This window comes from Trichosurus vulpecula, chromosome 2, assembly GCF_011100635.1.
Source record: "Trichosurus vulpecula isolate mTriVul1 chromosome 2, mTriVul1.pri, whole genome shotgun sequence".
In the NCBI taxonomy this organism is placed as follows: Eukaryota; Metazoa; Chordata; class Mammalia; order Diprotodontia; family Phalangeridae; genus Trichosurus; species Trichosurus vulpecula.
In genome coordinates this window covers 272,680,346-272,698,236 of record NC_050574.1, presented here as the reverse complement: position 1 = coordinate 272,698,236, position 17,891 = coordinate 272,680,346, and the positions used below count along the sequence as shown (strand labels likewise).

Genomic DNA, 17,891 nt, shown 5'->3' with positions numbered 1-17,891 from the left:
AGTAAAATAGCAAAATGCCAAACGTAGTCTGAGAGGGAAGGCCATTACTACTGATCCAAAGGGATCATGCAGTGAATAAAAGAAATATCATAGCTAGAATGAGGTAGGCTCCTCTGCCCTCTACCCTGGTGAGGCCAGATCTGTTCAGCTGTGGGTACCACAATTTAGGAAGGACGTTGAAAAACTGGAACGTGGGCAGAGGAGGTCAACAAAGATAGCAAGAAAACTGGTTGACATATTTGGGGATGTTTAACCAGGAGAAGCAAACTGATAGTATTTGAAAGGCTGTTACATGGAAGAAAGATAAGACTTGTTCTGCTTGGCTCTGATGTGCAGAACTCAGAACTGGAAGACAGATATTTGTTCAAGAAAAAGAAAAATATTCTAGGAATTAAAGCTTTTCAAAAGCAAAAGACAGTTCTCCATCACTAGGGGCCTTCAAGAAAATGATGGATGAGCAGTTGTTAAGGATATCTTAGAAAGAATAACTGTTCGTGTATGAATGAGACTAGATGTCCTCTGAATTCCCTTTTAATTCTGAGATTGTGTGATCCTCTAATGTTCTTGAATGTTAATGATTTCTGTCCTTCTATGATATTTCTATTCCTAATCAAGCTCTGCTTAGGGTGATTAAAATAGGAGATGATCTCATGTGATGATCTCAGAATCCTCACAAGGAGAGTTAGGGAAGGAGTTAGCACCACCATTTTAGCTACTTTCCCAAGGTCACATATCAAATGACTAACAAAGGGGGGACCCAGGTCTTTTGACTCCCAGTCTAGTACTTTACTCTTTCTAATACTTCTCATATGACAAGCCATTTGGTTTCCACTGTCTTCTTTTCTTTTTTCCTACTAGTTCTGCCAAGGAAGTCCAACCCAATCCAACAAACATTTACCAAAAACCTACTATGTGCTGGGGATAAAAACGAAACAGTCATTCACCCCAAGGATCTCAACCTTCTACTACATGATACAACACGTGTACAGAGAAGTATGAACATGCTAACTCGATGAAGAATAAGACAGTGCTAACAACTAAAGGGATCATGAAAAATTCCCATCGGGCATGGTGCATAACTGAGATTTGGAAAAAATTAGGGAGTCTAAGAGGCAGAGGTAAGGATATAGTGCATTGCAGACATGGGGGGACAGTCTATGTAAAGGCATGGAAGCAAGAAAGAAAATTCTAAGAATTCCAAGTTCAGAAAACAGCAAATAGGCTAGTTTGACCAGACTGCAGGGTTTTTAGCACAGTGCCTGGTAACAGCAGGTGCTTAATAAATGTTTATTGGTTGCTTGATGTGAAGGAGAATAATATGAAATAAATGTGAAAAAACAGGCTGTGACAGAATGTGAAGGGCTTTAAATGCCAAGTTGAGGAATTGGTACTTTATCCTAGAGGCAACAGGGAACCACTAAAGTTCTTGAGCAAGGAAGGTGGGGAAGAGAATAAGCATTTATATAGCACCTACTATGTACCAGGCACTGTGCTAAGCACTTAATTTATTTAGACAAATATTATCTCATTTGATTAATTATCCTCACAACAATCCTGTCAGGCAGATGCTTAGACTTGAGGAAGATTATTTCAGCAGCTGGATGAATGATAGATTAGAGAAGGGAAAGACTAGAAATCAAAAGCTGGTGTAATAGTCCACGGCAGAGGTGATGCCTAAACTAGTATGGTTACAGTATGAGTGGAAAGAAGGGAGCATCTGTAAGAGATGCCATGGAGGTACAATAAACAGAATGTAGCAATTGATTGTATATATGAGTGAGGGTGAGGGAAGATCAGAGGATGACTCTAAGACTGCCAACTTGGGCAATGGGAAGGATGGTGGTGACCTCAACAGAAAAGGGGGACTTTGGAATAAAGATGGGTAGGTTTGGCCAAGGGAAGGAAGATAATGAATTCTGTTTTAGATATGTTGAATTTAAGGGGCCTATGAGATGTCCAATAGGTAGTTGGTGACATAGAACTGGGACTCAGGAGAAAGACTAGGGTTAGCTCTAGAGATCTAAAAGTCATCTGCAAAAAGGTAATAACTGAGCCCATGGCAGTAGATGAAATTATGGAGAGAAGGTATAGAGAAAAAATTGATCCCAAGACAAAAACCTTAGGGCACACCCAAAGTTAGGGGACAAGATATAGATAATGATCCAGGAAAAGAGCCCAAGATAGGTTGGGGAGATAAATAGGAAAGGGATCACAATGGAGTAGTGTCATGAAAACCCAGAAAGGAAAGGAGGTTCAGGAGAAGAGTGTGGTTATCAGTAGCAAATGCTACAGAGAAATCAGGGAGGATAAGAACTGAGAAGAGGCTAGCAGATTTAGTGATTGAGAATTCATTGACTATCCTGGAGAAAGCAGTTTCAATAGAGCAGAGAGATTAGAAGGCAGTTTGCAAAGGGTTGAGAAGTGGGAAGAGAGGAAATACCAGTGGAAAAACAGAATACCAGGAAATACCAGTGGAAATACTAGAAGGAATGCAGAATACAAGGGAAACATTTAAATTTTAAAAATAAAGAGATATATGATACTTTTTCTTAGAGTTTGACTATGAAAAAGAGAAGGCATATAGACTGATAGTTTGAGGAAATAACAGAATCAAATAAAGATGTTTTTAAAGATGAGGCAGCCTCAGTTTCCTCATTTGTAAAATATAGACAATAATATCTGGTAACCACATCCCAGCTGTTATGCGGCCCAAATGATATACAGTATGTAAGCCTTTTTTGACCTCTAAAACATTATAAATGGAAATTACTACAGCTCTTACTCAAATTTTCCTGAATAAAGTTTATTTCCTTAGCTCTGTAATTTTGCTCATACCTTTCCCTATATCTGAAAATGCTCTCCTCAACATCTTCACCTGTCAAAATCCAACATTTTGTACAAATGCCCCTTTCCCCTGAAAGAGCCTCCTCCAATTCCTTAAGACAGATTTCATCTGTGTAATACGGTAGGTGAAAGAAGACACCTGGATATGGGTCCTAGCTCTGTCATGTACTAGCTGAGGACATGAAGCAAGTCACAGAACCTCCCTGAGCTTCAGGATCCTCAAGGTAAAATGAGAATAATATTTACAACAACCCTGTAAGGCAGGTGGTACAAAAGTTACTTAAAATACTGCCTGTGAAAGGGCTTTGTCCAATATGAAGTGTTCTGTAAGTGAAATATGATTCTTCACAATTTTGACAAGGGCTGTGGAAGTGAACCCCTCTGACTACTGAAAACTATCTTCCCTGTTTCTTTATGGATCAAGCTGCCAATGCCTGGCCCAGCCCCTCAGAAGATGATGAGGTTCACGAGCTCATTGTGGGATCAGCTACTGGCCAGGATCCCACTACTCAAGAAGGTTAGGAGAAGGGCCAGGACCAAGAAAGAGGAAGGCCGCTGCTCTGTCGACACTTAGGAGTCAGTAAGCAACAGGTAGCTTGTCAGCACGAAACCTATCAGTCATTTTAGGAGGCTGATGGGAAAATCCATGACTGGAGATACTTTAATTTTTTTTATTTTGGTTCCCAGAAAAAAAGGAATGATTATGTCAAATGAGAGTTCCTTCCTATCCACTCACCCAACCACCTCCCTACTTCATGCCTCATCATCTCTTGCTTGAACTACTGTAATATTGAACTAGAAGGGACCTTGGAAACCATTTAATCTAAACCACTCATTGTATAGATGCAGAGACGGAGGCCCAGGGAGGTTAAATGATCTGACTCGAGGTCACACAGGCAGGAAGTATTGGACACAGGATTTTAAGTTAGGTCCTCTGACTCCAGGGCTCTTTCCCCTGGGCCATGCTGACCTCAGGAAAAAAATGCCACCAATCTCACCATTTCCATTTTTAGGGCTTCAATATGCCACTAAATAGTTATTTTTAGTTTTGTTGGGTTAACAGACTTGAAATTCTTGGCAATGCCCTTGAAAATACAGGAAATTGATGGGGACTAAGCCATAGAATCTTAAGATCATAGAGTTGGAAGAGACAGCAGAGCCATCTAGTCTAACCCCTTCATTTTATCATAACTGAGGCACAGGGAAGCCAAGGGACTTGCCCAAGGTAGCCCAGGTGACTTCAGAGCTAGTGTTCTGTCTACTCCACTGCACTGAGTTGTTTCAGAGGGAGACCCAGGCCTGGAGACCAGAAGGAAAAAGAACTGTCTAAAAGGATTATAATCCTATTCTGTAAGAGACTCGATTTCAAGAAAAGAAAATGTACTTCTAACAAATTGTTTTTTCCAAGTCAAGGGAGCACTGAGGTTAGAATCAGAGAGTTCAAACCCTGACTGTGCTACTTGCTACTCATGTGACCTTAGGCAAGTTAATTTATTTCTCTAGGTCTCCATTTCCTTTTTTATAAAATGAAGAAGTCAGATCCTATAGCCTCTAAAGTCCCTCCAGCTTTAAAGCCACTGTCTAGGAGTCCTGATTTTTAGCTCCCAAAAATGTGGTAACCATCAGTCAGTAAGACAGTGTCTGTATGCCTACAGAGTCTAAAGAAGCCCTCCCTGTTGCTGTGGTTACTGTTATTGTTGTTCAGTTGAGTCCAATTCTTTGTGACCCCGTTTGGGGTTTTCTTGGTAAATAAACTGATGAGATTTAGCCATTTCCTTCTCCAGCTCATTTTACAGATTAGGAAACTGAGGCAAACAGTATTAAGTGACTTGTCCAGATTTGTCCTACTGACTAAACCTATAGGTGAAACAGAAGCCCTATTTTTCCTGTGACCTCCCAATCCTGACTCTACCAGTGGATCTCTTCCAGTCCTGAAGGGACTATTAGGTAGAGCTAAAGATATGGTTGCTTCCCTGTCTCCTCGAGCTCCCAGGAATGTGTGAGACTGAAATGGAGCATGGAGGAGAGAGACATTTCACTCCCACATTCTCCCTGGGCACCAAAGCTCAGCTCCTGAGAAGCCTTGCCATCTTGGAGTTGGCAGCTATGTCAGCCGACAAAGGCAACATTTTTCTGTGCAACCGTCAGTAGCCCGGAGACCAGCCAATGGGAAGATGATTCTGTATGGCATCGAAATTTATCTAACTGTGATTCTGAGAGAATTCTAAATGAGTTCAAGGTGCTCCCTGAAACCTAGAACGTGAAAACAGAACTGCTAGAGGCAAAAGCATCCTCTCCCCCTACTCCTTAGAAGAGGAGAGGTGGTCATCCTTGATACGTAGTTATTTCTAGGATAAAGGACCACAAGCAATTAGAGCCATCTGGTCCAATCCCTTAGGGTTGGCACCTAATATGGTAGAAAAAGGAGTAATGAAGAAAGGAAGAAAGCCTGGCTTAGGCAGGGAAATTCGCAATATAGGAATTGCCAACAGATATCTGGTTTTGTGATCTAGCAGCTCATTGGAATCACAGATCTAAAGATGAAAGTTACCTTGGGAACCTTGGAGTCCAATCCCCTCATTTTGCAAAAGCAGACACTGGGGTGTAAAGAAGTCAAAGAATCATGGTTCTGGAGTGGAAAGGGAACAAAGGGTGATCTCATTCCCCCTTTACATTTTACACATGAAGAAATTCACCTCCTGTGAAATGAGATGAAGCTACTTGCCCAAGGTCTCATAACAGAGAGCAGGATTCCAAAGTAGCTTGTTTGACTCTGAGTTCTGTGCTTCCCTGGGTTAATGAACCTGGGGAAAGGAGGCCTGAGTTCAAATGACTTTTGAACCTCAGAACTTTACTAGACATGTGATCATGGGCAAGTACTTGGCCTCTGTCTGCCTCAGTTTCCCCAACTGTAAAAAGGGCATAATAATAGCACCCACCTCCCAGGCTTGCTATGAGAATCAAATAAAAGATAACATTTGAAAAGTGTCTGGCACATAGTATGTACTTTTCTTTTCCCTCTTTCTATGGCTAAATGTCCCCTTAACATACCCCAACACTAGAATCAACCTCTCAATCCCATATTTCAGATTAGTCAAGTATTTTTCAAAACACTTTCACCTCCTTCATTTCACTTGACACTTGAAACAATGTCATAAAGTACAAATGGGAGAACAATTGCTGTCCTTTTAATAGAGAAACTGAGGCAGAGCAACTAAAGTGAGTAGTCTAAAGTCAAGATGGGTTAGCGACAGGAGTTGGGACTAGAATCTCAGCCCTATTTATTCATTCAGTAAACACTGATTAAGCACCAACTACTCCAGTCTAGGGAAGCTAGACAAACAAGAAGAGGACCCTGCCTTCCAGGGGCCTATCCACATAAACAGACCACAGATTAGGCTGTGACTCCTAATACCGGATCTTTCCATCACAGCTTCCCACGGAAAGACAAAGACCTGAACCACAGCAAAAATTTCATTTGTGGTTCCTGAGAGTCTGGACAGCCACTATTAGCCCAATACTTAGCCTGAGAAGTCACAGACCCAAGAAGCAGATGGACTGGGTGCCAAGAGTCAACCCAGTAGCTGAATTTCTGCCTCCTCCCACTTCTTCCCAACAAAGAACTATTCGGGTTCACCCTAACCACCAACCCGAGGGCAGAAACAACAGCCTTCTCTCACAGGTCATGCTTGTCCCACACCCAGAGCCAAGCCAAAGAGTGAGCTTCCTTCAGTTGTCAACCTACCTGTCTCACAGCTGACCTGTGTCACCTCTTTACCCCTTCCCGTGTGGGTTTAAGACTGGCTAGTCAACTAAGATGATAGCAAACAGGTCAGGGTTGTGCCACCTTTCCTGAGAATAATGGGGACATGTACCTAGGAAGAAGAGAGAAGAAGCAACAGTGGAAAGCCGAGAAGAGGTAAAAACATGTTGAGTTTGCATTTTCTAAGTAGGAGGGGGAGAAAACAAGGACCTCAGAGCAAATCTGAGCCAAAGCAAAGCAAATAGTCTAGAGCCTGAACCAGTCTGCCTCCTCTGTGAAGGTAGCTTTTTTCTGTTTTTATTGATCAGCCCACACTTTAATGGTCTCTGAGGGTTCTGGTACCCTGCTTTCTAACACACCCTCCCCATAATCTTACTAGTAAATCTAGTTCATTCTTAGTTTGGTCTAACTTAACGAGTTCATCCCCATTAGCTCTTTTAGTCATCCTACAAACGCAGCTCAGCACCTGCCTGCCTGAGAATCTTTGAACAGCTGAGAAGGAATTACAAGCTTCTCTCCCTATCCCCCTTCCATCTTCTCTCCTTCATCCGTCAGCCTCAGTAAAGTCCCAGTCATCAAAACCCACATATGCCAGCTCCCATCTCCCCTCCTTTGACTCCAGCCCTTAGGGCAACTCCCAAAAAAAAAAAAAAACGTCAGCTCACTTAGGATTTAAATTTAACCTCTTCAAACTAAGCCCCAGGGGCTTTGATAGTAGAGCTCAGAAGAGGGAGCAGGGAAACAAGTAAAAGTAAAAGGTAAAAAATAAGAAAGGGTGTGTAGGTTTGAGAAAAAGTGAATTCGTACAACCTCGTGAACGATGTGTTTACAGAGCACAGAGGATATGTAGCTATCAGGGAGGAATAAGAATAATCTACATTTATATAGCATTTTAAAATTTACCAAGCACTTTCCTTATCATCTTCTGGGGGAGGTAATAGCAGAAGAATCATTAGCCCAATTTTACAGATGAGAAAATTGAGGCCCACAGATATTGTAAGTGGTCTAAGATCACATAGCTGGTACACATTCATATGTTGTTAGAGGTGTATGTTTGGGTGTGTTTTTACAGAAGAGTCCATATCAAAATGTAGATGTGAGAATATAACACTAGGGATGTGTTTGTATTTGAGTCAGTCTGGGTGTGTATGGACACTTACATTCTTTGCCCTCCTCTCCCTCTTCAGTTCTGTTGTGTTGGTTTCTAGATTTCAGTTACTTTCCCTAGTCAAAAGAGAAACCCCCCTTTAGGTCATCCCCTCAGTCTCCCCAGTTCTAGTCCTCAGGCAAAAGAAGGTAGGGAAGTGAACAGTGAAGAGAGATCAGAAAGCCTGATTTTCTGAATTCAAGGGAAGTTGCCAGGAGCTGGATATGGATCAGGAGGAAGAATGAAGTGACATTCCATGTCTCTACAGATAGTCAAACCTTTGTGAAGTGCCATAGTCCCTGCTTTTATGGAGCAATGGACCTGAGACCTCAGTTTCTGGTCTCTCGCTATTTCTTCTAAGTGACAGCAGTGTCAATGACTGTCCTCCCACTTCTCCCCTTCAGGGACATCCCTAGCATCCAGTTAAGCAACCAACCCTTGGGGGCAATCACAACCATAGATGCACACAGGTACAACCAGAATACTCCCACCAGCCAAGACCCCAGGTTTCTCACCGGTATGGAATACTCTCATAATTTTTTAAAAAGCTATTTTCTGTGGAGCTTCCAGTGTATAAGAATGTGCATATGTGGAAGTATGTGTACTTGGGGGTACACTTGTGCAGATGTGACTGTGTATGTGGGTGAAACTAGAGAGGTCCATCCTTTATTACTAGTGGAGATCACATGTTTTTGTAACCACATGTGTTAATATTTGTGTGGTCCAATGAATTATAAAAGAACTGTGGACAGATAATTCTTGAGGATAAATGATCAACACTTTAAGTACAGGTGCAGGCATGGGGAACCTGCAACTTCAAGGCCACATGTGGCCCTCGAGGTCCTCAAGCACGGCCCTTTGTCTGAATCCAAACTTAGGTGCCAAGCTTGAGGACCTAGAGGGCCACACGTGGTCTCAAGGCCACAGGTTCCTCACCCCTATAGGATGAGTCCTAACTAACAATGTCTGCACCTGGGGGAGGATCATGAAAGGGGGAGGGGGAAAGATCCACTTGGGGTGTTGCGGAATAGGGAAGAAATACCTCCAGGTAAGCCCTCAGCTAGCTATTGCCACATGGGCTAAGATGGGTAGGAGAGGAAGTATGCCCAGAACCACACCTCTGGAGCCCTCAAAATCCCCCACACTGGCACAAAGCCCAATGCCCCACCCACCCAGCAAATTCTCTGTGTGAAATACTAATTGAACCCAGAAATTGCCAGCTCTATTTGAGGCGTGCTCCTGAATTCACCCTCAGGCTAGAGAATGGAAACTGGTAAAACAAAATTTCAAAGCTGAAAAAGAGTTGGTTGGAAGTATTATTGGTTGAGGTCAGCCATTTGTTAAAGCTCAGCCAGGCACAGAGGACAGTTAGAGTAGGGGACCCACTTAAAGTAATGGCAGCCAGAACATCAAGCTGTTAAGCGCAGGATAGACTGGAGTAGGAAACTCCTCTTTAGCACTTTCGTGGGCCTCTTTGGCCAGCGTTAGGGAAATCTTAGGATAAAATTTTCATGCTCTGAAACTCATGAAATCTGTACTGTACATTTTGCCTTGTTTCACATTTATCCTTTGTCAGTAAAATTCCTTTCTGGAAAACTTCGGCCTTTGTCTCAAGCAAAACTAGGAGGGAAAAGAATTTTGTGGTCAAGCCAGGAAAACAAAGGGAATCTAGGTCCCCTGAAGGCTAGGCTAATGCTGGTGGCAGCTGTAGTGAGAGAGCAGACCCAAGACCCAGGATTAGGGGAGGCTGAAGGAAGTCTCCCAGAGGATGGGGTTCTGGGATTCTGCTGACCATGGCCCCCTTCCTGACCTTACATCTCTAAGCCAGACTCCTATTTTCCCATCCTAGTGAGGGGATGCTGCCAGCGTATGTCTGGACAAGAGATATCTTGCCACTGATACTGACACTGCCATCAGGAAGGGGAGTATGGGTCCCACCTTTTTTCTCCTGAGCAATAACCTGATATCTCAGCCAGCTTTGACCTGGCTCAGCCCTCCTCTTAAAGATTTCCAAGAGCAGTCTTTTTAAGGATCTCAAAAGTTACCTCATTCAGTTTCTTCTCCTTGACCATTCTTAGCAGTCCAATTAGTCAGTAAGCAAGGTCTAAGCACTTCCAATCCAATCCAACCTAATAAGCTTTTAAGTGTGCCAGGGTGCCAAGCTTTTAAGTGTTCTACCAAGGATGGGAACCTGTGGCCTCAAGGCCATATGCAGCCTCAAGGCCACAGGTTCTCCAACCAGGTAGGCATTAGGGATACAAGAGCAAAGATAGAACATTCTCTGACCTCAAAGAGCTCAGATTCTGCTGGGCGGTATGGCCACTGGGGCACGGATACAACATACAGATGGAGGGAGAGTGTTATGTATTGGAAAGACCATCAAGTTTGGAGTCCACAGTCCTTGGCTTCTAACCCTGACTCTGCCACTTACTACTAGTGTGATCTTGGATGTCACCTCATCTCTCTAGGCTTCAGCTTCCTCATCTATAAAATAAAGAACTAGATGACCTTTAATCAAACAATCAATGATTTGATAAGTATTTACTAAGCACTTACTATGTGCCAAGCTCTAGGGTTCCAAAGACACAGAATGAAGCAGTCCCTACTTTCATGGAGCTTATATTCTATTAGGGAATCAACATGCATGCAGATAGATAGATAGATAGATAGATAGATAGATAGATAGATAGATAGATGGATAGATGGATAGATGGATAGATGGATAGACAGATGGATGGATAGATAGACAGACGGATGGATGGATGGATGGATAGATAGATAGAAGGATAGATAGACAGATAGACAGATGGATAGATAGATAGATGGATAGATAGACAGATGGATAGACATAAACATATAGATATAGACAGACAGACAGATAGATGGATAGACAGATGGATAGATAGATGACAGATAGATAGATAGATATATTCAAAATAAATATATAAAAATGAATAAAACCAAATACAACTTAGTTCAATACATGGTAGTCAGGGAGAGAGGGGCCTAGCAATTAGAAGGGACCAGGAAAGACTGTAAAATGTTGGTGATTGTATCTTGAAGGAAGCAAGGAATTCCATGAGACAGATGTACAGAGAGAGTGTACTCCAGGCATGGGGTACAGTAAAGGCAAAGGAATGGAGGTGGTAAATGGAGTACTACATGGGAGGAACAGAAAGAAGGCGTGTTTGGTTAGATTGTAAAGTACAGAAAGGAAAGGAATACATAATGAGACTGGAAAGATAGGCTAGGGGAAATGATATTTTATATCTAAGCTAAGGCTCCTAACAAATACCCCCTTCTACTTTACTCCCTAGGAAAAAAAAAATTATGAGTGATGTTTCATAATAGACAGGTTAGTTGAAGGGGATTTGGGGAAGGAGTTTCTTGTCTGATACCTGGGACTCTCTAAAATTAAGGCTTTCTCTCCTACACTGACTCTGGAATCAGAATGTCTGGATCTAAGATTGTTCACTAGCTGTGTCACCTTGGACATGGACGTTTCTGGGCCTCTATTTTCACATCTATGAAATGGGGAGGCTGGGTTGGACTAGATGGCCTCCAAAATCCCTTTCAGCTTTAAACGTATAATCTAGGATATGGAAAAGCATGAGCAGGTAAGTACTCGGAAGCACACAAACTGTCTGCAGTAATAGATTATCCACACAGGGATCTCAAACGTCATCTAATCCAGCCCCCTCATTTTTCAGAGGAGGCAGCTGAGGCCCAGAGAGTTTGAGTAAATGGCCTCAGGTCACGTAGCTCACAGATGGCAGAAGATGGGGAGGAGGACCCGAGCTTTTTTGATTCTTTCCATTAGACAGTCTATGCCAGCCCTTCTGAGCCACATTTCTGCTGCCTGGGCACCAGATTCGGTGATTTGGCTGGCTTCCAGGATGGAGTTGTGGCAGTCTCACAGACGATTTGTTAGACAGAAGGTCTTCGAGGGGTGCCTGGCATGGATACCCTACCAGCTGGCGCCTGTGGGGCCTTACCCTCTTGACCTCAACCAGCCCTCATCATCAGAGACTTTGATGGGCTTCTGATTTGGGGGTGAGAACAGGGTGGGGCAGCCTCTGCCTAACCTGAAAGGGCCCTGTTCTCATGGTCCTAGATGACCAGAAAAATAGGCAAGGATGCAGGAGCAATCTGTACCTTTCTCCTAGGATCAGAGATTTAGAGCTTATAGATTGTTAAGGTCATTAAGCCCAACTGCCTCATTTTACCCATGAGGAAAGTGAAAGCCAGAGAAACTAGGTGAGTCAGCCAGGATTACACAGCTACAGGAGGCAAGGTTTGAACCCAGATCTTCCTTACTACAAGTCCAGTATTCGATTCATTACACCATGCTGAGGTTTAGAAAATAAGGTTCCCCAACAGGTCCCTGGAAAAAATACCATCTACTCTTTTGAGGAGCCATGACTCGGACAAAATAGACTGTTCTCTGGTGTTAGAAGAAAGGTGGGCAAAGGAACCCTTTCACTGTCTATTAATGCAAATAAAAATAATAATAATAATATTTTTCCCTATAGCTATTTCCCCAATCCCCTGGAAGGAATCCCAGAGGCGACCTAACCACAAGGCATAATCTACAGCAAGAGAAAGGCGATCGATCACTCCTCAGGATCATAGGAAACTCAGATGTCACTTAGCCCAACTCTCTCCTTTTACAAATGAGGAAACTGAGACCCAGAGAAATGAAGTGACTTGCCCCCAACGTGATAGAGGTGATAAATGGCAGAGACAGCACTTGAACCAAGGTCCCCTGATCCCAGAGTCAATGATTTTCCCATCGTACCACAGAAGCTTCCTGCCCTAGGCTGGGTTAGGCTCCATTTTGGGGACTTTGAGGTTTTAAGCAGGCTATAAAAGATGAGACAGAGAGTAGGGGAGGAGGGGGGAGGGGAGAGAGAAAGAGGGGATGAGGGGGAGAAAGAGAAAGAATTAGAGAGAGGGAGGAGAAGGGGGAGAGAGAAGTAGGGAGGGGAGGACAGAGGGGGAAGAAGAGGAGGGAGGGAGAAGAGAGAGAGTAAGGGGGGAGAAGGGGAAACATGTGAGGAGGGGGAGAAAGAGAAAGAAGGAGAGAGAGGGAGGAGAAGGGGGAGAGAGAAGTAGGGAGGGGAGGACAGAGGGGGAGGAAGAGGAGGGAGGGAGAAGAGAGAGAGCAAGGGGGAAGAGGGGCAAAGAGGTGAGGAGGGGGAGGAAGAGAAAGAAGGAGATAGAGAGAGGAGAGAGGAGAACGGGGAGAGAGGAGTAGAGAGGGGAGAAGAGAGGGGAAGAAGAGTGGGGGACGAAGAGGAAGGAGGAGAGGGAGGGAGAGGAAAGAGAGGGGTGGAGAAGTGGGAGAAGAGGAGGAGGAGGCTGGAAAATGGCTATTTCCTTCCCTTCCCTTGGCAGAAAGCAGCTCTCTCACCATTGTTGAGGTAGGTGGGGCTAAGGCAGAAGTCTTTTCCCTTCCCTACTTATTGAGAGTCGAGGGGAGCAAAGATTGCAGAAGAGGGGGATGACACTGAGCACATGGCTTTCTCTAGGGCTGAGAAAGAGGAAGATGGCAGAAAATGGGAGCAAATAAAACCATATTTGTAAAGTGCCTGGCACATGTTGTTGTTCAGTTGTTTCAGACTCTTCGTGACCCCATTTGGGGTTTTCTTGGCAAAGATACCAAAGGGCTTGCCATTTCCTTCTCCAGCCCATTTTACAGATGAGGAAACTGAGGCAAACAGGGTTAAGTGACTTATCCAGGGTCACACAGCTAGTAAGTGTCTGTGGCCATATTTGAACTCAGGAAGATGAGTGCATTGAGTGTGTCCTATCCACTGCACCACCTAGCAGGTCATTTACATGATCTCATACTACTGGTATTATGATCCTCATTTCACAAAGGAGGAAACTGAGGTTCGGAGGTTAAATGACTCACCTGAGGCCACCGACACATCTAATGATCCCTATGAATGCAGGATTTGAATCTAGGCCTTCCTGAACCCAAGCCCACCATTCCATCCTCTATTACATATCGCCTCCTCGTCTACCTCCCCCTCCAAGTCTCTGCATGGTGCTACGTGAGCCAGAACCCACGCCTTTGCCTTCTCCTCTTCTAGAATCTTACTCTTTAGACCTGGAAACAAACTTGGAGATCACCCAATACTGGCTCTCTTGCCTGGCCAGATCTGTCTCAACTCCGTCATTCTTCCTTATCCTGGATTCCGAAAGCCTGGACAAACACCAGTTCCCTCCTGGCCTTCTTCTCTTTTCTGTCAGTTTTTCAAGAGACAGGATAATCCCCTTCTGATTTCCAGCTGAATACAGATTCAAGGGCTGTGGTTACCAGGTTTACTAGGCTTATTAAGGGAGAGGGAGGGAGTTGGTGTGAGGGCTGGAAGAGGCAGGGATGAGGTCAGAAAGGGGGAGAGCCTCAGCCCACATAGAATTGGGTCTATGCTGGGGAGGGGGGAGTTTGGGGGGCATCAAACTGGAGATGGGGGTTGGGTATCCAGAATATAGTCTCCAGAAAAGCCAGGGATAACCAGTATCTAGGCAACCATGTATAGAGGAGGGGGCAGGAGGCAGGGGTGGAATAGAGGTGGGGAGTGGGCAGGAGAAGAGAAGCTGAGTACTGGAGAGGAGTTTCCATGGCAACTACCAGGCAGGTCACGTGAGAAAGAGCTAAGTTGCAGAAACACATACACAATTTGAGGAAGGCGAGGCTAGGCTAGGGCCAGCCAGGGTGGGGTCCATTCAGGAAAGGAACAGCCCAGATATCCAGCTGGCTCATGAGATCCATTCCAGTGCCCTTCGAAGCTCATCCCAGCCCAGCCTCACCACCCCAGGAAGACAAAGGAGGGGAAAACCAGCCGGCGGCTCTTGACAGACAATTGTACAATAGTCATGACCCTAATACCTGAGAGCTGGAAAGGGTGTATTGATAGGGAGAAGGGGGACTGTTTTGAAACATACCCATTCCCCAGGTGTATCTATACCCCACCCCACCCCAGCTCAAGTCAATGTCTAAACTCTGCCCCCCCCCCACCTTGTACAGGTCCCTATTTGCTCCTCCACTTGTCCATGTGGGGAGAGGGAAGAAAGATGTTCATGAGGATTGTAACGGTCAATAACCCCAGCTCTGCCTGCTCCAACTGTATTAGAGAAAGGAAATGGGAGTCAGGGGGAAGAGGAAGAGGAGGAGGAAGAAGAGGAGGAGGAGGCATTCACTCCTGGGAAGGAGATGAGGGTCCAAACGGATTAAAGACAAGAGAAGCTTCACATTTCCATACACTAGACCCCCAGGATTCTCTTCAATCTACCTCTACTCATCACCCTACAACCAACTACACCCATGTCTTTATTACTTAGATACTCATGTGTACACCCACATCCGAGGGCATATTCCCAAATCCACATAAGCTATACACTGACATACTTTTACCCTTGAGCCACTAACACAGCCCCCAAGTAACAAAGGAAAAAATCTCTCTGAAAGAAAAGAGTGAGAGGGAGCAGAGCATATCCTGCCCCCTCCCCAAACGCCAAGTTCAAGACATGCATGGAAACCTTTCCAGGTCTTAAACTCTCCTGTTCCTGGCCCCATCATACCTCCAAAAATATGTCTCTCCTATGAGCTCCTTTACCTCTTCTTCCGATTTCTACTTAACGCCCCCCACAAAAAAACACCCTGGTTTATATCTCCTACGGTCATTCCCCAAACTAAAAGCATACCCCTAGCCTTCTCTGAGAGAATCTCACCTAACCATCCAAATTATGCCATCAGCAAGTCAGTCGATTTCCAAACTATCCCTGGGCTCCAGGGGGCTTCCACCCAAGCCCTTTCCCCTCCCCCGCAACAAGTACAAAACTTTCTGTCTTCCCCCTACCCACCCCTACTCCTCCTTACCTTTATAGAACCCCAGTCTCCAAGAAAATCGAAGGAGGCCCAAGAAGTCTCTCAGATTACTAGGAGTGATGGGGGTGGGGTGAAATGGGGGGTTGCAATTGAGCGTTTGCTTTTTTTCCCCAAGCCTCTCTTCTTCTGTGTGGGAGTCCAGGCAGTCAGGAATAAAGTGTTCTCTGTGTGATGTGTGTGTGTGTGTGTGTGTGTGTGTGTGTGTGTGTGTGTGTGTTTGTGTGCGTGGCAGGGCTGGGCTGCTCTTGTTAAGTCTGGGGACCCAGATGCATCCGTCTCAGCTGTCTAATGGCTTCTGGGTAGCTTCAGACACAGATGCCCCCTCCCCTTCCTCTCCCCTCCCCCCATGGTCCTGTGTACAATCCTCTTCTCTCTGACTGGTGGAGGGGGAAAGATAAAAAGGCCAGTCAAGCATGGAGCAAGCAACAGGAGCCCTGCCTCAGAGTGGGTGCGGAGGTGGAAGAAAGAATTTGCAATCAGCTGTTGCTTTTTGGTTTTTCTGTGGTAGGAGTGGATGAGAGAGAGGCATGCACACACAATGAAAGACCTAGTGTTTTCCCCCTCCTACTCTGTCTCTCAGAAATAGTAAACGAAGGGGAAGGGAAGGATGGAAACATTTAAAAGCCCAGTACCAGACTCAGACAGCCCACGTTAATTAGGAGCCTCAGTAATTAAGGGAAAAAAATGAATTAAAATTATGAATGACTGCACTGTAGTTACAGGAACCCTAGCCTTTGTTTGGTGGAAATCTTATTTTTCATCTATGACTGACCACGGGTGACAGTGGTCCTTGCCAGGATAGCCAAATGGTTCCAGGGGTTTGCTGTTCGGCACACCTGTGGGGTTTCAAGCACACCCCTCACCCCAGGAGGTCAAAGATTCAAAGCACTCAGTCTCCAGAGATGTAGCCCCAGCACTGCCAGAAACAGCGACAAAAATGGCAGTCTAAGTGGTAAAAAACAAGGATGAGGCGAGGACCTCTCTCTTGGAAACCATCAAGTACTTTCTAAATAGGAGTTATTAGAGTTACTGCTGCCGGCACCACAATCCCTGGACTCTTGGGCCCATTAGAGAGGAGTAAAGAAAACCTCTCAGATGAATGGATCTGGGATTGAGCAGAAAGTACAGGCCTTTCCCTGCCTGGACTCCTTACCAGGAGTCAGCCAAGTGGACCATGGTTTTGGAGAGAGCATTTGATCCTTAAGGGAGAGGTGGGGGAGGTGTTCTAGGAAGAGTCATGATAACAATAGCCTGAGTTTCCTGTGGGAACTCATTGCCTTATCATACTCATAGTACTTTATGGAAAGGCAAAGACTGAGAGGAGATGTGACTGAATTCCATAAAATCACAGACAGTGAAATCCCAAACGTAATTGTGCCAAGAAGGAACAAAGCATTGTTCACCAAATCCTGGAAGGTGCACCCTTTGAAACATTAGAGAGCTAAGCTTAGGGCATAGATAAGGAAGTCACCAATCCCCATGGCAGGTAATAATACACTTAGGGAGCTCACTGCCCCCAGGAGGTACTAATATCTACAGACAAATGGATCGAAAACAGATTTGGGTCAATTAGTGAATTACAGTCATACTCGGTTCCCAAAACATGGTAGAACTCTGCCTAATCTTTAAGGTATCGTCAGGGAAAACAATCCTGGACTTTTGTCAACAGGCAATCACTTTCTCCCAGTAGAATATAGGCTTCTTAGAGGAAGGAACTGTTTCATTTCTAACCCTCTATCCCCACTAGAATGTAAGCAACTTGGGTGCAGGAATGGTTTCATTTTGTGTTTGTATCCCTATATCTTAGCAAAGTGTCTTGTACGTAGTACATACTTAAATGCTCAGTTGAATTCCCAGCACATGTTTTGTTACTTCTCTTGGCTACAGTTTATAGGGTTGTCTGCATTCATGGTCTGAGCCAGGGTAGAGATTTGTATGTTCTTAGGAAACAATTAAAGTCTTGGCAAACCAATCAAGGTCCATAACCTGACCATTGTCTATGCCATGTTTGAACAGATTGTTCAGTCCTTCTGTGCTGAATTCTTTCCACCTATACATTCTGGGCTATTATCTTTCTCTTCATTTTCTATTCTGGGCATATCACAAAAACTACATTCTGGGCACCTCCTAGTGCCATTTTCCAAAACACCTTCTGTCAAGGAAGGATTCATCAAATCTGGGTTATACAAGTACCTGAGTATGAGAGGATTTGCCAGTGGATCAGAGGCTAGAAATGATAC

At 44.5% G+C, this 17,891-nt stretch overlaps 1 protein-coding gene across 1 annotated transcript in view; it reads right to left on the bottom strand.

The window, feature by feature from the left end:
* The window catches only part of FXYD6 (FXYD domain containing ion transport regulator 6), a 47,612-nt gene extending 31,656 nt beyond the window's left edge, over positions 1–15,956 (bottom strand). The window contains exon 1 of the mRNA XM_036742446.1: positions 15,643–15,956. The gene's annotated coding sequence lies outside the window, so the exon portion shown is untranslated. The remainder of the gene's footprint in view (positions 1–15,642) is intronic.
* Between the last annotated feature and the right edge of the window lie 1,935 nt (positions 15,957–17,891).